At 41.0% G+C, this 22,094-nt stretch overlaps 1 protein-coding gene across 1 annotated transcript in view; it reads left to right on the forward strand.

Annotated features, from left to right (window-relative positions):
• The first annotated feature begins 1,016 nt into the window (after positions 1–1,016).
• Positions 1,017–22,094, forward strand: part of JADE1 (jade family PHD finger 1) — a 74,732-nt gene continuing 53,654 nt past the window's right edge. Inside the window, exon 1 of the mRNA XM_064149984.1 lies at positions 1,017–1,030. The gene's annotated coding sequence lies outside the window, so the exon portion shown is untranslated. The remainder of the gene's footprint in view (positions 1,031–22,094) is intronic.

The raw sequence follows: 22,094 nt of genomic DNA on the forward strand, positions 1-22,094 counted from the left end.
GGCTCTCATACAGGAACCTTACAGAGTGTTTATTATATAGAGACTTGCAGCTCTGCTTTTGTTATCACCAGAGAAAAGGTTGCTGTGAATGCTGTTGTGGGGGGAAGAGGGATGTGAAGAGAGAAGGTTCTTTCTCAGCCATTTAACTGAAATGAAGTCAAGCTGAGCAAACCTAACGAGGAGAACTTCTCAGAAAACTTGATGAGTTTTCAGTAGGATTTCTCAGAATGCTGTTAGCAGGAAAGTTATTTTGGGTTCCTCTAGAGCTTTCTGTGGTTTTCTATCTTCTGTGCAACTCATAATTCCTAAAACTTTCTGAAAGAAATTATTTAAAATTAGTTCTAATTTAAGGAAAAGACAAAGCTCAGACCCTTTTAAAAACATTTAATGTTTGACAACAGGAATGGGTTGCCCAGGGAGGTGATGGAAGCCCCATCCTTGGAGGTGTTCAAGGCCAGACTGGAGGCTCTGAGCAACCTGATCTAGAGTGAGGTAGCAGGAGGGTTGGAACTGGGTGATCCTTGAGGTCTCTTTCAGCAAGGACAAACCCTGTTGAGTGTATACCTTCTCTGTGGGCTGTAATTTGTATTTTATGTTTGCATGTAGTGTACAGCTTTGTCCCTAATTAAGACAATCATCAAACACAGAGAACCAGTGCCCCAGTGTGTGGCTGATAGCACTGCTATGTTTGTAAAGGTTGTGATGGTTACTCCATAGTCAAAATCCATGTTTTATTGGCACTGGGTATGTTTGTTTTTTTGCTTTGCTGTTTTTTTTCTTGATAGTGATGGTTCACTTTCTATATAGCTTAGTTTCTCTGAATTGCATCGCCTTCAGCTTTGTATCCTGACTTGCACTTTGTCAAATGACTATTTCTCTTACAAGGCCCTAATCAATTCTGTCTATTTCAGGTTTACTGCTGGTCTATTCCACCAAGTAAACCTCTTGTGTGGAGACATGTGAAAGAAATCAGCCGTTTACCGTGCCTGGGTTGACAAAGCCCTTTCTAAGTGAATCTACTCACTTCAAGGTCTGCATTAATCACCTGAATATCTTAATATAGTGTATTAATTTCCAGCTATCATCTTTCATCCTCTTTCCCGCAGGCAGGAGTGGGGAGCCTTGCTTGGCATATACTTGCATTTAAATCCTGTCTCAGTTTGTTGCTTTTGGGTCTAGACTTGTCATAGGCTTTGGTACCCATGAGAAGCTATTTCCACAGACTTGAATAGCTCTTGTGTCTGTCTCCTGTGCAGACGAGTTGCTTTGGGGGAAGAAAGTTCTTGTGCTTCACAGTCTCCAGTGAATCACTTATTTGTATGTGCTGGGCTTAGAACACTGATTGCTCTTGAGGACTGAGGCTTTAAATGTGGTTTACTGTCCTATGGAAAAACAGCATGCATAGTGGCAGGGAGACAAACACATGTGTGCCTCTGCTGTTTGGGGAATCAACAGCAGCATTTGTTTGTATTTGTTGTTTCCTAATGGCTTCATAGGCAGGCACACAGTGCTCCTGTAGCCTCAGTCACACCTAGGTTCCTCTTGGGTTTGCTATGTAAATAACTGTAAGAATGGGGCTTAGAGTTGATGAGAAGTCATCTCTTCCAAGTAGCTAATCTGCAAAATGAATTCAAGATGAACGATGTTAAATCCACCATAATTCTGAATGAGAGTATCTGCAAAAGGATTTCATGTTTTAAGTGTTTCATTAGATTAATTTGGATTTCTGAGTGTGCTTAGATAACGAAGCCTTCCAACAGAATGCTCTGAAATAACTGCCTACAGACTTCAGTACTGCGGAGGACTGTAACTTTTTTGTTTCTTCTGCTTCTTAACCTCACGATGAAGTACATTCTGCTGCTGGTGTTACTCTTCTTAGCAGCTGCATTTTAGGAGGCTGGAGATAAGAAAAAGTTCTAGCAATTCTAGTAGCCTCAAAACTCTTGTCTTAATGCTCCAAATTTCTCTAAAGCTTCTGTTGCTTTATTGGCACACCATTAGTTTGCCACTGCAACAACTTGGCTGTGGTAGAAATGCTTTGTACCAAAAAGTTACTTCAGTAAAACGTGTCTCTCTTCAGAAGCTGTTATCTAATAGGTAGCACCTTGGATTGTTGAGCAGATATGCTCCCCTGCTTGTGGGGGTTGCTTCCAGTTGATGTTGACAGTGGCACAAAAGGGAAAGAGACATGAAGAAAGAGATTTTTGTGTGTGTGTGCTTCTAGATGCCAGTGCCCAAGGTAATGATCCGTAGGTTCCTAGGGTTTTAGCCAATTGTTTGGCTCCAATTCAAGGATTTCAGCTATGTGCTTTGGAAATACACTTCTGTAGCAAGAATGTGGTGGAAAGCAATCTGTTTTCCAGTGCTGGTGCAGAGGGAAGAAATGAGTGACAGTGGCTTATTCTACGTGACATATTTACATGTAAGTTCTACTATGTAGTTCATCTACAGGACTATTCACAAAGGTATCTTTCAGCTTCTTTTCAAAAACAAACATGACTTCCCAAAGAATGGGACTGTTTTGTTTATTTGTGCCCTGGAGTGCTTGAATATGCTCATGAAGGACCAACATACATGTTCTATTTCCTGACAGCCAAGGAAAGCTCTCCCCAAAGAGGCAAACAGCTCAGCTGAAGATTGTAGCTGACATAGGAGAGTCATTGATGTGACAGCACTGTGGCTGTTAATGACAGGTTTACTGCTGTTCTTGCTGCCCTGAAGGATTTTTTGTTGAAGGTAGGGGTATGGCACAGGCAGTGAGAACTAGAGGGCTGCTGGTTCAGACTGCTGGCTTTGCTTGTAATGCTGCTTGCTGTAGCTTGTAAGGGGATCTTTTGTATAACCTGAAGTTTGTCACTGTCAGCTCAGCTGCAGGCAACTCCCTTGTCTCTGATTGCAGCTCTTTATTTGGTATATGAAGAGCATAGATTTGCATTTTAGGGCGGTAAGAGGGAATGTGGGGCTTGGGGCGGGTGGAAAGAACTTTGCTGTGCTGGCAGCAAGGAATTATTACCCAGGCTTAATAATCCAAAATATCAGATGAATGTTCACTGCCTCATGTTGATCTCTAGAAAGAAAAAAAAAAAAAAGATCTGACAGATACATTTTGGAGTCACCTGAGGTATATTCAAAGAGCTTTTACAATGCTGGCTCCAATGCTCATCTGCTGCACAAGCTCAAATGTGGTGGTGTGTATGGAGGGGGCTGTGGGTAGATGTGGGTGCTGATTTGACCCACAAAAGTAAATGTTCATCTATAAACAACAGTTTTGGGGAGCTATACTTGGGAAAATGAATCCTTGAGGGACTGCCACTGGGCCTCTCTGTTCAAAAACCTTGAGCAAGAGTTTTAAACTGTTTGCAAAAAGGAGGAAGCCTTTTGATGCTGAAAGAAATTTATCAACATACTGTCAGTGTGTCAGGATGTGCCTCTTCCTCTCACTCTGCCATTTGTTGAATGGTCCTGTTGCTTGGTCTTGTGAAATAAAACTGGGTTGTGCTTAGGACTGGGAATAAACTTGGTCTTTCCTCAATCCTCTCCCTTTATATTATGAGGAAAAAATACATTTATATTTGTAAAAAGTTATGTTCATAGGAAAACAACAAAGAAAACCTAAGAAGTTCCTGCAAGCATTTAAGAGCTGATGCCAATCTCTGGGTAGTAGTTTTAATGAAGGAAAGAGGTTAAAGGAGTGACCAAGAGCAAACTTTTTTTGTTGAGCGTGGTGAAAGGTGTCAAGAGGAAGCTGGAGCTGAGAGATGCTTGATGTTGAGCAAGAGTAATGTGTGTAAAACTTCTCTTACACTGCTGTCAAGTTAAAACATCTTCAACACTGAATGCAGGTTGTCAATTAATGCTGTAACAGACCACACAGCAGAACTGTGCTTGGGAAGAACAGTGCACAAAATGACCTTTCCAAGCACAGTCACTTGAGCTCAGAGTGTTTTATACTCATATAAACAGTTATCCCAGAGTGCCAGTGTGGGCTGCATGTTCATAAGCGAACAGTAAGTCTCTTTTCATGCTCTTTGCCCCCCGAGGTTCTGCTGGCAGTGTCAGCTGATAAAACCTCTAGTCCTGCAGCGATCTCTTCTGAAAGGCTCTGCCCACAGCACACTACCAATGCTGCTGTTAAAACCAGACAGAACCTTTGATCTGATAGACTGGAACCAGGTCCTGCTGCTTGTGGTGGAGTTGGTCCCTACTCATATTAGTCCTTGGGCTACTCTGAACTGTGGCATCCGAGTTTGTTACAGAGGAGTGTTCGTTCCCATAGCTGCTCTTGTTCCCTGTAGACCCATGGGTTAATGTTGTGCTGAAGGAGACACACACGCATGTTCTCTGCTTTGCACATAAGCACTATTTTGGTGGTGTAACTCACTCCCTTAACCCTATTCCTCTTTCCTTGCTGCTTTCCAAAATGCCCACCAGCCACACATTCAGAGGTGTTACAGACAAAAGACTATTGCTACCAGAATATGAAAATCTATTTGTAAAAGAATTAATGGGAGTTGGATGCCCAAACCATTTGAATTTCAATAGGAAATATTCAGCCTTGTTAACTGACTGTATTATTTAGCCAGCTTTCTGTTAAATGACATCATGATAAAAGAACTCAACCTGTTTTCAAATGGATACACGCTAATAGCTTCTAGCAGATGCTCCCAAAATCGAGGGAGTCAATGGAATTTCGGAATGCCTCCTCTCCATAAAGAAAGCTCACTTCTAGAAAGTGCTCGTGGTTTTAGTCTGCTTTGTCAAATCTATGAGACTATGATCTCTTTGTACTTCTGCTGTTTGGAGAATTGTATTTTTATAAGGATTCAGATTGCATCTGTCTTAAGTGGAAATTCCACACAGGCTTAGCTGTGCTGGTGTCAAAGCACCTCTGAAATGTATCATTTTGGGGTCCCACAAGTGCAAAAACAGTTGGCATAAAGCTTCTAAGAAAAAAACCCAAAACAAAAAACCAGCAACCACAACCAAACAACAAAAAAAGCTCTAAACTCTCTGAAATGTCTTTTGTTACCTGACCTGCAATTGCTCCAAGACGCTGGCACAGAACTACAAAAGTGCATTTCATCTGCAGTTACAGACTGATAGATATTCTTTGCAGCTGACAGTAGGCATTGAGGCGTAATTCCTTTTGTTCCTTTGGTTGTTTAACACAGTAAGTAAATTTAGGTCAAACTCTCCATCATTTGATCTCACGTCTGGAGATGTAATACATTTTGTCTAATAGCCAGGGGAAACAGTCATTTAAGCAAGTAACTGTTTCATTTCTTTAAGTGCCTAATTTGATAGACAAGGCACAGTTCATAGGAAAACAATAGATCCTACAATGGGATGTTCTCAGCTTGACCTTTGTGCTCAGTTGGGTACTTGGTGGGGCCTGTTAACATGAAGATGTTTGCCAAATTGGGGTGAGTGTAGCAACACCATACATATAATACAGTTTAAGTCACATCGTTGAGCACATTGCATCATGTGTCTGCTACAAATTATTTGCCTCTCTCATTTTGCGCCATAAGGTTTCTGAAATGGGATATAAAGAAAGAGCATGTAGTGAAAGCAAAGCAAACAGCTTGCCTTTCCTTTTTAATTTCATAATAGCAGGGGCTTGTGTATTTTTCACCCTTCTTTATCCTGAAGACCCGGTTCAGCACTTTATTGCACGTTGGCTATCGCACTGGAAGCAGCTAAAACAGCAGGTGGATTTAAAATGAAAAGACAGCTGTATGGATGAGCTGCTGTATAAGCAGATTATAAAATATGCAGTTTGGAGAGGTGGAACTTATCTACCCTCAGTAAGGAACTTTGCTGTTTGCTGGGCATTACTTGATAAGTTTAGCTATCGCCTCTTAAAGATCAATTTTGATATTACCATTGCAGCTCTGATTAATCCCACCTTGGCCTCTTATCATGCAGTCATGGTTTTGAGTCTTTGGAAAGGTTTACTTTCTAATGGAAATATATTTTGCTGGTCTACTTTAATAATTAAACTCTCCTATACTTGTAGTTCAACACTGTCAACTGAGCATCAGTAATTATTCAGCGTATCATGTTCCTCTCCAATGACGCAGTTGCTTTTTGTTTGGTAATGACCCAGGAGAGAGAATCTGCACTCATGTCTAACCAGAAAACCACTAGAGGAACTGTATTGTTAAATGTGATATTTTTAAAATTCCAATTTAACTGGGAAAAAAAAAAACCCAAAACACAAAAGGGACTTCCTACTGCAATTTCTAATTCGAATGTGGAAAATAAGGCTGTACAACTAGGTTTGCAAATTGTTGGAGATTGGCCGATCCAGACCCCTTAAAGTAGGCTGGGTTAAAGGGCATTCCAAGCAGCAAACCCCAGCTGCAACCTGGAATGATCAGGTAGATTAACTGGCAAAAATAAACATGGTTAATGATGAGAAGGATGACTGGTGGAGATTAGCTGAATGGCTACATATTAAAAGAGGCCATTCAGGAAAAGCAGACCTCTACTACAAATGTAGATCTAGAGGATGGCCAATTTCTATGAATACCTGCAAAGCAATCATTTCAGCCTGTCCACAGTGCAAAATTAGGCTTAAAGGCAATCACCCCAACCTAGCACCAGCTCAGCACATTAGAAGAGACAAGAAGTTATGGAGCACATGGCAAATTGACTATGTGGGCCCATTTAAACCCTCACATGGGAAGAAATATATATTGGTGGGGGTGGAAGTGGTCTCAGGATTGGTCATGGCTACAGCCACCAGTGCTGCCACAGGCGCTCAAACTATTGAGGCTTTGAGGCAGTAGTTCAGTTTTCTGCCAATGCCAGAGTACATCCAGAGTGATAATGGATCTCACTTTACAGCATCATCTGTACAAGCTGTTTTTCCAGGCAGAACAAGTGTCCGTCTTCGTTGGCTTACTACCACACCTTTCATGCTAGGCTCTCATTGATGTGCCTCCTTGAGGGAAGGTCTTTATTGTACCTTCATCTGTGATGAAAGTTTGCAGCAATTTACCTCTCATTCTCTTCTTTCTCTAGAGCATAATATGTGCATGATTTTTTTCAAGCACATACCAGCTAATAAGCATATTTAAAATAATGAGTCCCAAGGACTCTGGAAAAAAAAATGTATACAATTTAGCTTCTGAAAATCTTTGGTTTTAAACCTAAAAACTATTTCACTATTAATCATATTCCTTTCTTTCATTGCATTTTTACTTCCCCGAGGTTCTTTCCTCAATGCTGTTGCTTTTAAAATCTTATTTTATGCTTTTTTTTTTTCTTTTTTTCAATTCCCAGAGGTGTAGTGATCTTGTGCATTAATTTGCTTGTGATTCCAAGCTGTGTGGTAGATAGTTAATAGCTGTTGTCTGGTAGCTCCTCTCTTCCAGTGGTAACTGCTGAAGTCCTCTTTTCTTTTTGCCGCTATCTGGTTTTTATGTGCTCCTTCAGTAGTGCTGTGGTTACTAATTCTTTCCATTCCACTTTGTTCTCACCAAGATGATTTGGGCTCTGCACATTCTTGCCTATAAGGTTAGCAGTTTTCACTGATGGGATACAGCATTCAGAATGGCTCATATTTAGGTTAATATACAGAAAAATGTTTTTAATTAAATTGTGTCGCTTCATCTTCCTCCCTCCTTCCCAGTTAATTTTAACTATGCTTAGCTCATAGTGTAGAAGAGATCTCTAAGTTGTCCAAAATAATGGAACTAAGTCATGTTGCCACATATAAAACCTTACATGGCTGCAGGAGGGTACCAGTTGTGAGAGAGACTGGAGAACTGGAAAACTGCAGGCTTACAGTTCTGTGGAATTGAGCACATGGACTAAACTAGTTTAATGGTTGGTATCACTTTATCTTCTTGCCTTGTCACATCCAAAAAGCTGAGCAGAATGTTCTGTTCTGTACCAGTGTGTGACTGCTGGGCTAGTATGATTTTGTACGTGCTATGCACCTCTGAAAGTAAGAGAACTTGTTTGTTTAGGCACCAACAGGGATTTTGTTCTTTCCTTCTAACTAAATGTTAGAAATTAAGTGTCTGCCTTTGTTTCTGACACACTTTGGGAATAGTTTTACACCCAGACTTCTCTGGAGACTCCTCTCCCTTGGTTTTCCTGTTATTAACATACAAATCACTACTGTTGCAAGTGAGAATAGAGCCAGTTTTATGATCTCTCACCAGAGTCCTCCCAGTTCTCTTGCAGCTAGGGAAAACAAATGGGCCTTTTAGAGTGCTCTGAAAGTCAATAAACTAAAATGAGTTTGTAGGGAGTGGTGGTGCAAGTTCCCAAGCTGGGGAGCACACTGGAGAGTGCACATCTGCATTCTTTTAGTGGCATTCCTGCCCTATTGCTTAGCTGCTGGCAGTCTGCTACAAAGAAGTTCTTGTTTGTTGGTTGGGTTTTGTAGATGCACACCTTTCCCATATATTTTAAGGTGAATTTCCCAAATGCTTCTAGCAACTTCATCAGCAAAAAATAAGCTCCTTGAATGCCATGTCCAGAAGAGGTCAAAAAAAAAACCCTGATTGAAATTGTATTTGGTAGGAAATGGGATGCTGGTGCTCTCTCGCTTTGTAGGTAGATTCTGAACTGGACATGTAGTAGTTCTTCTAGTAGGGAGAAGCTGTAGGTGAGACCTGCAAGGTATAACCTGTGGTAATCTAATGGCAGGAAAAAAACCATCTGACTAGGATGTAGGTAAACATCCATTGGGCAGTTCTTTCTATCCTGCAGACATGAGTTTAAAATTCACTGGAATGTCTGGGTTTAGATACAGTAGTTTATTATTTTTTGTATAAAGTTGTGAGCATTAAAGAGAAAAGAGGATAAATTTGCCAAGACTGTATGGCTGTGAGTAGACAGGAGTGAAGGAAATGGGATAAAGAAACTGTTTCGATTTTTGGCTTTGTATAGTCTTTCTCACACCTTTCCCAGAAGAAGCTTCCCCACAGTGTGAGAGTCATAGAATAGAATCATAGAATGCAATGGCTTGGATGGAACACTCTAAGAGTATCTTGTTCAAGCCCTGCCGTGCAGTGAGCAGGGACATCTTTACCTAGTTGGTCAGAGCTCCATTAAGTTTCACTTTGCCTCTCCACCACTGGGGCCTCTGTCACCTCTCTGGGGAATCTGTTGCAGTATTTCACTACCTTCAATTTAAAGAACTTCCTCCTAATGTCCAAGAGAAGAAAGCAGTGTTCTTGTATCTTCAAAACAGAATAAAGGAAGACACAAAGAGGCAGTAAAGATGCTTAACAATAAAGATCCTTTCTAAACAATTATATTTGCACCTATCAGTTCAGAGTGACTAAGCAAGAGTAACTGACTTCATTGCTTTGCAAGCAAACAATGATAAGCATGTGGAGCTGCTCTGAAATGGCACTGTTGCTTTTCTAGTGCCGAGACAGATTTGCTCTGGTAGTTATTAGATCTGGCCTTGAGGACGCTGCTAGCCATAGGGTACCATGCCAGCACAAGGATGTGTCAGAGCAGGACAGGGTTGTCTCAGTCAAACAGATGCCAGCTGGCTTTGTAAAGCAAGGCAGCTCGCTAAGGGTTCCAAAATGGAAGCGTCTCAGTTGTGGGATTGTGTTTCTTTGGTGAGTAGTTTTGAGGTTGTGTGTTTGAGTAGTTTTGTTGGATTTTTCCCTCTTTAAAGAGAGTTATCTTCTATGCCCACTTTATAATAATGGAAGAAGTGATGACATTGCAATCTTGGGGGGAGGAGTGTTTGGAGTTCCTTCGTTTGCTTTAAGTTGGAGTAAAAAAGATGTTGCACCCACACCACATAGGCAAAGATTAACATCATAGGTTGCATTAGTGTATGGGTTTGGATGCCTTCTTGAGAGCTAAGATAAAAGGCTTTGCTTGCATCACACCTTGTGTTGTGCACTGAAGCACATGGGCATTATGATCTCCTTTTCCTTCTATGTAGGCTCTAAATTTTCTCCAGAAAATTAATTAGAAATTGCCTGTCCTCAAGTGGTGGTCTTTGCCTTAGAAACAAAATAAATGACAACCCAATTCTAACACCAGCAGCAATGTGATATCATGCTTTGCCTGCCTGTGGTATGTGAAGGACCTCCTGCAAAAACCCAAGGGAGGCAGGCTGCTTCTGTAGGGTGTTTAAGGACAGGGTTCACTGTACTTATTTACTCATAGCTGTCTATCTAGTTTGTTTTGTGATAAGACTAAAGACTCTCTGCAGAATAGAAACTGTGTCTAGTAGTGAGTAAACAAAAGAAGCCATTTCTGGCAGTCAAGACAGAGCCATAATGTTCCAGATAGCTCTCAGTATTTGAAGTAACTAATATTAAACAGATGCAGTGTTTTGAAAGGTAGAAGGGCCTTGCATGTAGGAGGTTTTTCATTCTTGCCTTTCTTTCTTGCCTTTGCCTTTTGTTGAGGAAAAAGAAAGAACTGGAGAAAAAAGGCACTTCACATTGCAAGTTTGGGAGGCTCCAGAAGAAGCCAGACCTTATGTTTATGTAGTGTTCTTGTGGGAAATACCCCACAATTCTAATGTTTTTAATGGATGGGGGCTTGTACTGATGTGTATGCATGTAGTATCTCTTACCTTTCCTCTGTGCTGACCCAGAAGATCTGAACTGTGTTCTGCCAGAGAGAGACTTCAAGTATCAATCACAAACCTCAACTTTCCATTTAAAGGAGTTATTCAAGAAGAAAGACAAACAGATTAGGAACATGACGCAGATGAATGGGCAAGTACAATAGTAATAGTAATGTCCCTAGCAGTGCTGGAAGCAATGTGTTTGCAAAGACATGTAGAGATCCTGAGTTAGAAGTAGGAGTGGGTAAGCAGATGGAGAGAGCCTAGGAGCGCCAAGAGGTCAATCTCTCCTTGGCTTTCAGCAAACCTTTGAAAATGCTGGTTTGAATGTAATTGTGGCTAGAGCAGATTCTGTCAGAAATGAAGATACTGGATTTGAGTGGACAGGAGACTAAATTCTGGACAAAACAATTTGGCAAGACTCAGTATGTTTTGGCCTGTTCTGTGCTGGTTGTCTATATTAGATCCTAGTATGCTACCAGGTCATAGTTACCTCTGGTTGACCACATGAATACCATGATTTATTGACATAAAATGTAGGAATGACTGCAGCCTGGCAAATAGCACATGGAATTCCTTGCAGAACCAACATCAGTTGGAAATGACCTTGATTGCAGTTACAGCATCTCAAGGACACTGAAATTTATGTGAGCTTTTCAGCTCTATTCAGAGAGAGATTTTTGTGTGTATGTTTTTATTAGGTGCTGAATTGCAACTTGCTGTTTTCATTTTCCAGCGGCTCCTATATCTATGAAAAGATCAGTGGTGGTTTGCAATTAAAGGCTTGCTCAGTTGGACCATGCACTGAGCTGTGGCCAACAATGTGGTTTTGGGAAGATTTGTATGTGGCAGGGAAGTTCTTTGGGGATGCCTCCTCTTTTTATCTTTTGCTGTGCCCTTGGAAAGCTTTGCAGTACTTATGTAAATGCATATGAAGTGTGAATATGTAGGTCAGATGTTGCATGTGACCCTTCCTAGTTTAACACCACAAAACTGAGGATGTAGGTTAGACTTCACCATCTTCAGGGGTTGCAGTGATTGGTTTTTATTTTTTGTGATGGAAAAGGTGAAGTAGTCTCAGTTTGTATCTAAAATATGTATAGCACAGGCCATGATTTTACAAGTTTACTTAAACTCCCTAACATGTCCTTCAACCTTGACTCTAAGAACAAGGTGAAAAATTAACATGCTCCACGCAACTCTTTCAAACAATTCAAGTGCTGTGATCTAAAACTCAGTAGTTTTGTTTTTATTTTGAAAGCACAGAAGCTGAGTGGAATGGAAACCATATTTATACATTGACCAGCACAAAGGGTGTCTAATCCCTAATTCTAGATTATTTTCAACAGAAATCATAATTCTTACATCCAATCCTGTATCTACTTAATCCTTCGACTGCCAGGATAATAGTATTTGGAGACTTGTGATGATGGAAATGAGAGATGTTTATTAGCTAGGTAATGGGTGCTGGACAAGAAGTTTGTGGTGGTGCACAAGAATGTTTTTAAGTCTCAAATACTGGGTTCTCCAGATATAAGTGTGAGAAAATAATTACCAGTTAGTAATAAAAAGAGAAGAGAGAAAATACCTGTCTAAGGTTTAGAGCAGTAAGGAGACGAGGAAAACTCTGTCTATACTAGCAGCTGGATTTAAATAACAGTATGGTGTTGAAGCTAACCCCTTGACTGTCCCAATTTACTGTGTATTGATTCAAATCTAAGTGGTTTAGGATCAGCTAGGTCCCTCCAGGAGAAAACAAAACTGGAAGTTTAGGTGCAAATAAGCTCTACTTTTTCTTAGAGTTCATTAGGCTCTATCTTCCACATTGTATTTTGCCCCGGCGTGGAGGGAATTTGTGCCTTACGACATGAGGCTCAGTGCCACAGCAAAACCATGCACACGACTGGTCTGACAGATGCCACCATACCCCTGAAACACTTCTTCCAGAGCTACCTTACCTCTCCAGTTACAACTCTGTGCAAGTGCCTAACTCAGCCCCAGTGGACTCCATGATCTTAAAGGTCTTTTCCAGACCAACCAATTCTGTGGCTCCACGGACAGGGAGCTGTATTTAATGCATGCTGTGAAAGCACATCTCTTCTGAACTTCTGTACTGAGAAGCTACAGGGCAGCCCCTTTTTTCTATTAACTGTCAGGGGTTAGCTGGCTTACGGGGCAGTAAAGGTGGAGCCTGTCCCTGACCCCCAGCCACAACAGCAAGTACCTTCTGGAGGTCTCTGTTTATCTGAAACACAAAGCAGTTAGTGGCTGAAGTGCGGGTTGCTTGCAATAATCTCTCTCCCCTGGCCGTCTCAAGAAGCAGAAGCTGCTGTGTCACCCTGAGCCGGCCCCTGCAGGCGAGCTGCAGGGATGCAGTCCTGATGCTGCGGCTCTGTAGTCGTGCGAGTCCCTCTGCAGAGATGCTGTGCAGCACAAACTCATCCTTCTCACTTTAGCAGTCTAGGAGCTGTGTTGGTTTCTAGCTGCAGGGAGCAGCTTGCAGACAGAGTCAGTTGTAAGTCTCTTGAGGTGGAACACAGACAAAGAGCTGTTGTGGGCTACTGTGTGTTGTCCTGCCATTGTGCCAGCAGGATGTTGAGTTCGTGTAGAACTGTTACCATGATGGGATAGAGATGTAGGCAGGCTTATGCATCAGCAGGAATGCCAGGGAGAGCAGCCCGCAGTACTCTCCACAGCCCCCAGAACATGAGTCGGCAGGGAATTGAGTAGATTCCCAGAAAATGCTGGGAAGAGGGCCCTGCTGTCCTGAGATCATGTATTTATTACTCCTGGGCAAAATGAGATTTTCTACTTGCTTTCTTTATGGCACAGGTTACATAAAGGGAGATGCAGGATGGGACAGAAGTTCATGTATCAAGAAAAGATCCTTCCCACCCAAGCTGGCACTGCCATCTGATTCTTTAACTTATTAATTTTCCCTCTGCTGTACTAAGGCTGCTGCTTCAATAGCTCTTAGCAAGCTTTCCTTCACCTGCCCTTCCTCTTAGCAGCTTGATAGTAGACAGGTATGGCTCTGTGACTGTTGTGGGCTGACTCCAGTTAGCAACTAAGCACCCACATTGTAGCTCACTTGGTCTCCCCTCTCAGGGGAAAGACCAAAAGAGGAGTAAAAAATCATTTTAAAAAAGTGGGTCAAGATAGTCTCATAAGTGATGGAAAGGAGGTGGTGGAAACCCAAGTGATGCAAGGGCAATCTCTTCTTCCCATTGTCACACTGATGCTGGGCTAGCCTCTGAGCAACTGCTACCTTAGAAGACAAAATCTCCCAGTTTTTATTGCTGAGTGTGTTGTATTAAACTGCACAGGATATCCCTTTGGACTATCTGGGACACCTGTCTTGGCTGTGTCATCTCCTAGTTTCTTGCCCACCCTTAGCCTGCTTTCCATTGCACAGTGAGAAAAAGAAGGTGACCTTGACGCTGTGCAAGCAATGTTCAGCCATAGCCAAATCGCTGCTGCTATCAACACTGTTTGAGTTGCAAATCTGAAACACAGCACCATATGTACTGCTATGAGGAAAGTTAACTCCATCCCATACAGATTCACTACAAGAGTCCAGTGTCACAGTGGGTCTGCAGCATGTCCCATGGTGTAAATGGGCACCCAAATGCTGCAAATGATCCTTTCCGTTCCATTTCGCCACATTCCTAAGTGGTGCTAATGTGGTGCTGAAATAGTTGTAAAAAATGAGAAGACAGTAGAGTGCTTTTTGGAGAGACCTGTAGTTTAGGTCATGAAGCCCTGGAGGAGGACTTCCCTTCAGAAAGTTTTAAACAGTTTTGTGAAGATGTTTTGGCCTGAAGCCAGTCTCTGATCCCAAGTAACCCTCCTCAACCAAATGTGACGGAGATAAGAGGTGTTTCAGCACTAACCTCATGGATCTGCTGAAAAGCTCGCTTTGGGCTAAGTCATTTCCTGATGTGAAATAGCCTAAAAGCCAAGGGGCTTGCCCTCAGCCCTTGTAGCCATTTAATCTTTTGCTCCAGCGCATTGTGTTTGCTGAGTGCATCTCCCTGTACTAAGTACTCATAAAGGGATCAGTTACAACTTGTGAAACTGATGCCAGTTTTTATTAAAAACCTTCCTCAGACTGTGTGACCTACTTCTTAATGAAGCAACTGCACAGGTGCTGGGATGCCCTTTCTGCCACTGTACACTGCTGAAGGGTGGAGACCAGTCTTGATGACTCACTCTCAGGTTTGATGTGGCAGGTGTTGCTGTAGTGTAGTATATCCATCCACCTCGTTCAGTATTAGCCATCAGTTATGATCCTTAAGGTTAGCATCTCCTAACGATTTGAAGGTAGCAGGATTTGGGCAGGGTCACAATTTGCATGGGAAATGCCCTTGGAAAAAAAGGCAAGTGCTGAAGGAAGGCTGAATGACTAGATAGTGGATTCTCCTTCCTACTCAGTATTTCATCAGTGCCGTGGTTGGGAGGTGATTTCTAAGTTGGTATCTTTTAAATGTCAGACTTTTTTAAACTAGTTGTGGTAATGCGATAGCATGGTGACATTTACCACCAGCAGGAAGCATTAGTCTGGGGATCCTAGCCTTCTCCAGCAGGCAAAAGGTGAACTTTGTCTCTTCAGGAGGTGCCAGTGACACCATGCATGCTGATACTCTGGTTGCAACGCCGATCCATAGCAATATCTTTTGTAGCTATCAGTTTGCCTTCAGTGACATAAGCAAATTTAAACTCAAAAGCCAGAGTTGACAAAATATTGCAAATGAGAAACAATGCCAGTAAATCCAACTGTCTTTCCATGTGGCACTGCAGCTTCTCAGGCAGCTTCGTGGGAGTGTGTGTCTCGCCTTGCTGGCTTTGGAGGTATGTGTGTGGGACTGAGAAATGATGTTTGCAGCTGAGAGTAAAAAAGCTGATAGGGCTGTCTCTGTTGTCAGCCTTCAGAAATAAAACTGTAGGTGTGCCAGAGAACCCAGGACTGCAGGGAGAAACCTAAATAGAACCAATACTGCAAAACCTGAAAGAAGGATGGAGGTGCATGCCTAGAGGCTGAAACCCAGCTGACTGGAGAGATGCTTAAGGGAAACTCACCTGTTTTACAGATAACTGACTTCCAAGAAAACCAAGTGAATTGGAGCAGTATGGATGTGCTCAGAATTCCTGGAAGAAATGAAATAAGAAGACTGTTATATTTTTGTCCTCTGTCTAAATACCAAGGACCAGTTATTAACAAATGACCTTGTGTCCATAATTTTTGCAGTGACCCTTGCAGTGCAGCATTTTGCACACCTGATTTGGAATGTAAAATATCTTGCAGGAGAATTTGGAAGAAAAAGCACATTTTGCTCCAGGAGGTAGAGAAGTAAGGAATGAGCTCCATACCAAATAATACTACCCATAACCTACATACCAAAACCTCATGTGGCTTTTTGGCCACAATATAAACATCCTCTTAATACACCCAGGAATTGAAAATTGATAGACCCTGGTAGGTATAAAAATAAATTAGTGCCATAATTCATAGGTGTTGATGCCTGTCAATTGATATTGATGTATACTGATGACTACCATAAGTATTCATGTCTATTGAAAGCTATCTATATTGACAGGTATGGATGGGTACAAATGCTTATTTAAATCAGTCTATCAATAGGCAATAAAAATTATCCTAGATATTAAGGACTACTGATGTTGAAAGGTATCAATATTGATAGGTATGTATGCTTATTCATATAAAAATCAAGAGGTATAGATGACTCTTGAAATATGTAATTCATGGAATTGGTTAATATGTCTATCAGTGTGTACTGATTACAGAATCAGTATAGAAATTGATAGGTGTCAATGTCTACCAATATGGAGTTTGACACATTGATTTTTAAAAGGCATTGATTCTTTCCCATAGGTACCATGCTTATTGTTATCAAATTTGGTATTGAAAAGGTTTTGATGCCTACTAATAATGAAACTTGGTACTGATAACTGTATTTATCTATACCTATTAATGCTTTTTGATAGATATTGAAATGAGTATTAAAAATTCTAAGTATTGATGCTTATCAGTATTGAAGAGTTTTGCCCTTGGTAGGTGTTGATGCCTGTTCAAGCCTGTTGAAGCATCAGTATTTTTACTATGTGTAGAGACTTGCAAGTAGGACTTCAATCACAGGCTGCACATTAGTTGTATATTTACTGGCTAACACATCAGGAGGAACAACGTTCCGCTAGGCTGACCAGAAATATGTGCACCACCACCCCTAAAGGAAACATCTGGTGAATCTCTGCTGGTGGAGAAGCACCTGATGCTTCCCCTGGCTGACTTTTGACTAATACCTCTTTGGGGCTTTATACCTTTTCATGGTAGTATTTGTTTCTTGAGTCTTTGAGTTACGGCTTCCAACTCAAAAATATCACTTCAGGGTTTTTTTTGTTTGTTTTACTTATTTTACTTCTTATTGCTTTTATTTATCTTGCTTTGTTTTAGCATGCAGCTCACAGCTCAACAGTATTTTATTGCATAAAGCTGAGCACAGGTCATGCCTCTGTGCTTTGCAAAAATCAGCCTGAAACTACAGAAACCTAAGTCCTAAGCCATGGATCTGGTTTCAGTCCACAGAGGAGAGATGATTCAGTATGTCAGAATTCTTGTTTAATTAAACTGACTCCTTACACCCTTTGTGTTCAGTGAGATGAATGTTGCATGGTCAGACTTACCAGGACACATCTCACTCCTAGGCATAATGATGAATGAATTTACAGGTTGGAGAACTCCTTGGTGCTTTAGTGACGATGCACACAAGAAACAGAGCAGAATGTGATTCTTGTTCTTCTTGAGAAGATTTAGACCATAAACAGATATGAAATTGACTTGGTCTCCAGCATCTGTGTTTTATTTCTATATCTGAAAACATCTGTGTCCATACTGCTACAGGCAGTTGTTTTCTTTCAAATAAGAAATCTCTGAGAAGTTCAATTTTCCTTCTCATCTTACTTTTCCTACCATGGTCCCATTGAAGTTTCCTTAAGGTACACTCATATTAAACATCAGGGTTAAAGAGATGCTTTCAGATGGATGTAAATGGAAGTCAGGTAGATCTTATTTTCATTGCTAAGATAAATGTAAAGGACTTTTGGCTGTATTGAGAGAACACCTTTCTGAAGTGCAGGAGAGCTATTTCTTAATGATGGTGACTTCAATGGAATTGTACTTGCAGACCTTTGTTTTGTTCATTGGTGTGCAAAAGTTTTGGTGTTAAAAATCTTGGGCTGTTTGTTTTCACGTGGTGACTCTAGGCTGCAAGAATAAAGACAGCATAGCTGCTGCCACAGCTCAAACCATGGCATGTGTGTTTAAAAAAGAAAACTGCCAGTGGGATTTTTTTTTCTTTGAATGTTTATTCTTCTATAAAAATGATTCATGTTGCCTTTTTTTAATGCTTCTGCAGATTGCCTTTACTATGGAGGTTATTCACCGTTAACTTCATAACCTCCACTTACTTTCTGAACCAGTTTAATTATTACAAAGTGTACAATGATTGAGAAAATACACTTAGAGAAAGATCAGCTTTATGATGCATTGGTCAATAGTGTCCTGGCTTATATCAGGAATAGTGTGGTCAGCAGGACCAGGAGAAGTCATTCTTCCTCTGTAGTCAGCATTGGTTAGGCCACACCTTGACTACTGTGTCCAGTTCTGGATCCCTCAGTTTAAGAGAGATGTTGAGGTGCTTGAACATGTCCAGAGAAGGGCAGCGAGGCTGGTGAGGGGGCTGCAGCACAGCCCTGCGAGTTGAGGCTGAGGGAGCTGGGGTTGTTCAGCTTGGAGAAGGGGAGGCTCAGAGCAGACCTTATTGCTCTTTACAACTACCTGAAAGAAGGTTGTGGCCAGATGGGCTTGGTCTCTTCTCTCAGGCAACTATGAGGGGACACAGCCTCAAGCTGCACGAGGTCAGGTTTAGGGTGGACATTAGGAAGAAGTTCTTCACAGCAAGAGTGATTGGTATTGGAATGGACTGCCCCAGGGAAGTGGTAGAGTTCCCATCCTTGGAAATGTTTAAAAAGAGACTCTATGAGACACTTGGTGCCATGATTTAGTTGATTAGATAATGGTAGGTAATAGGTTGGACTTGATGATCTCAAAGGTCTTTTCCAACCTGACTGATTCTCTGATTCTGTGTTCTTTTTATTTCAGTGTTTTAATGTGTAGCTCTAAGTTAGTATCAGTTTATGGTCTTCCCTATGGAAGTGATTCCTGGGAGCAGAAAAAGACAAACACCATTGTTTCTTCATTAACTACTACACATTAAGTGCCTGGAGTTAAAACTCTATGATATTTGAATTACAAATACAATTTAACAGAGCTGCTAGAGGTAGTGGCCAGATAAAAACCTGAACTCCTCTGCTGGGTGGGCAAATAATGGCTCACCTGGCAGAAGAAGCTTTAAAGCTTTTCCTGTGTTGCATCGTAAAAAAGAATCTATTTTGATCCATTGGAATGGAGAAAATAAGTACCACTAACTGAGAAATGAGGTAAAACAAGTGTTTGGTGAGTCTCCTGCTTCAGAGAAGCAGGTCTGTGTAGAATGGGGATAACAGTGTACTACTTAGAAGGCATTCAGTCTTGGACATCTCTTAAGACTGTTTAGAGAGTATTTAGAGTGTATTTAGAGTAGAAGACATACTTAAAAGCTAAATCTACAAACTTCTTGTGCTTCCTAAAATGAAAGTTTGCAGGTATTACTTTGCACATAGAACTAAGGATCGTTTTCCTTAAGTAGCTATGTGCTACCTGAAGAAACAAGCTGAACATTGAAGTGTTCTGAGGCATAGACATGGAAAAGGGCCTGTTCTAAGGAAGATTAGCATGGTTGATTCAGAACAGCAGTTGGACTAGGAAGCCTCATGAAAGAGGGACTGAGAGAGCTAGTGAGTGTTCTGGACGTGTACCAAACATGCTGAAGGAGGAGAGAATATTTCAGCCTGTTCAATCCAAGCAAGCCTAGACACAGGAAGACTAAATATGGAGGGCTGAAACGCAGCAGCTTGATGAATGTCTAGACAGCAGTTTCAGACTGTGATGTGTTTGTAACATGGAGCTGGCTGGAGAAGTCCAATCTCATTCAGTCACAGGATACACTTCCACTATGAAAACCAGCGAGGCTTCCTGGCACAAAAAATGCTGCAGAAAGAGGGGGCTCTTGCTCACCTAACCATGCTGCATTTAGTAACCAGGGGACCACCAGTGTGATGCCTCTGTGTGGTCAACGAAGTCCCAGTGACTTCTGTCTCTCACTGCTGTTGCAGCTGTTAGGAGAAACAGCTGTCTGGAATGAGAACATACAGAATATGTGTGAGGAGAAGGAGAAGAGGAAATAAGATGCATGGAAATGAAAGGCAACACAAGACAGGTTCTCCTCAATCAATGCAAGAATTTTGATGACAGAACTTTATATTTTCCCTCAAAAGTTACTCTGCTTCAGCAATATAATCTGTGTTTTGGCTGCCAGATCCAGACCTAGCCTGTGATTTCTGGTCAGGAAGTACTTTGAAAAGTGCTATTTACTTGGACCATGTAGATTATAGATGCATTAGTAAAATGCTTTCATACTTCAGTTACCTATTCATAGGAAGGGATGGCTCATCAGATTTTGGGTTCAAGCTAGTACATTTTCCAGGAAAACTTGTATAGCCAGCTCCTGCTTTGAAGTAAGAAAACAAATTGCAGATAGTTTTTGGTGTGGGTTTTTGTTTTGTTTTCAAACAGTTAGAGCTTGGTATAGCTAATGAGCAATTTTCTCCTGCAAACGTTATTGCTGTGGTCTGTGTTAGTGAAATTCTTTAGTTCACCCACTGGTTTTGCTGTATATCACATGACCTTTTGTTAATTTCAGAAAGGTTTAGTGTAGTCATGGAGTAGATTTGGACATGAAAGTAAAACTACTGCAAGGGTGTGGAGGACCTGGAATGAAGCGTTCAAATGTTCTGCTGTTACGGTCATCAAGTTCTCTTTTCCTTGTAGTTATGGATGACTTATGTGACTTTTAATTCAAACTGTGAAGGCTGTTATCAGTGAGTATGGATGAAGTGCTTTGACTTTGTGTCATGGAGCAAATAGGACATTTCACAGAGTACTCCAAAACTCATGTCCTATAATTGGGGTAAAAAAAGATGGAGTGAGACATAAACACTCAATTTTTATGTCTTTTTGCTTTCAGAGCTGCTCATGTAATACTAGAACAGGGGAATTAGTCATTCCTAATTATAGCACCTAAAACAGTGAAGAATAAGGTTGCCTCTTCTTACGAAATGTGGCAGTCAGCAGTTCTTGCATAGATGAGAAAAGGGAAAAGTGTCAAGAAATGAGGACACTCCAAACTCTGGAACGTATATCCTGCACATCCACTGTGGGACACTTTGTGCTTTATCATTCACCACAGAACAGCTGTGGAGAAAATATTTTCTTCTGCTTTGGGTGAGTTTTTTGTTTGCTTGCATTTTGGAGGCTGGCTTTTTTTTTTGGGGGGGGGGGGGGGGGGCAGTGCTTATTTTTTTTCTTTTAGTTTCTTTTTTTACTCCTCCATTTTCTTATTTTTGTGCAAGAGAGAAGACAGGTAGATTTAGATTGAACATTAGGAGGAAGTAGTGAAACAATGGAAGAAGGTTCCCAGAGAGGTGGTGGAGGCTCCATCTCTGGAGACATTCAAGGACGAACTTGATGGGGCCTTGAACAACCTGATCTAATTGGAGATGTCCCTGCTTACTTGCAAGGACAAGATGACCTTTGAGAGTCCCTTCCAGCCTGATGCATTCTATGATTCTGTGGCATGTAGTCTTATTTGAATTATTTTGTCTTATCATTATCATTTTTTTAAAATCCACATAGAGCTTCATAAATCTCAGGAATTATTTTTGTAAGATGATTTTGGATTATTGGGATAATCTGTGGGTTTTTTTGAAACCAAAGAAATGAACAAAATACACTTCAAGTAAACTAACTGTGGTGATATTTCATGTATAGGTTGTGTTGTCTTTGTGACCATTACCCCCGTTCTGTGGTACAAGGATTCAACATGTGTTAGGGAATAATGGCAAAAAGATAACAGCTTCCTAAGTATTTAAATCCAAGTCATCATTATATTGCTTTCTTTTGTAAAAAGGATCATAATTTTGGTTTGTTTTTTTTTTTTTCCCTTTGCATTACTTTCTGCAAGAGGAAAATAAATGAGAACAGCCTTATACAATATGTTAACTACAAGCTCACAATTGCCTCTACCAACACTTTACATGTAGACAACTAATCAGTAAATACTACAGCCAGAACTTAATCTGATCTATTAAAACTTTTAAACTATTTAGATTAGTTTTTATAAACCACACTTTTACAGAAGACTCCACAGATTGTGTTTAGAATGAATCTGCAAATACCTATGAGCTTTACCACTATCTGTGGGCTGCTTCTGGTCTTATAATGAAAAGCTGCACTGGGATGTTCTGACTGCAATCTGAAGATTGACTAAATTTTGGGTTGCTTCTTCACTTT

Source organism: Pogoniulus pusillus, chromosome 10, assembly GCF_015220805.1.
Source record: "Pogoniulus pusillus isolate bPogPus1 chromosome 10, bPogPus1.pri, whole genome shotgun sequence".
NCBI classification, from domain to species: Eukaryota; Metazoa; Chordata; class Aves; order Piciformes; family Lybiidae; genus Pogoniulus; species Pogoniulus pusillus.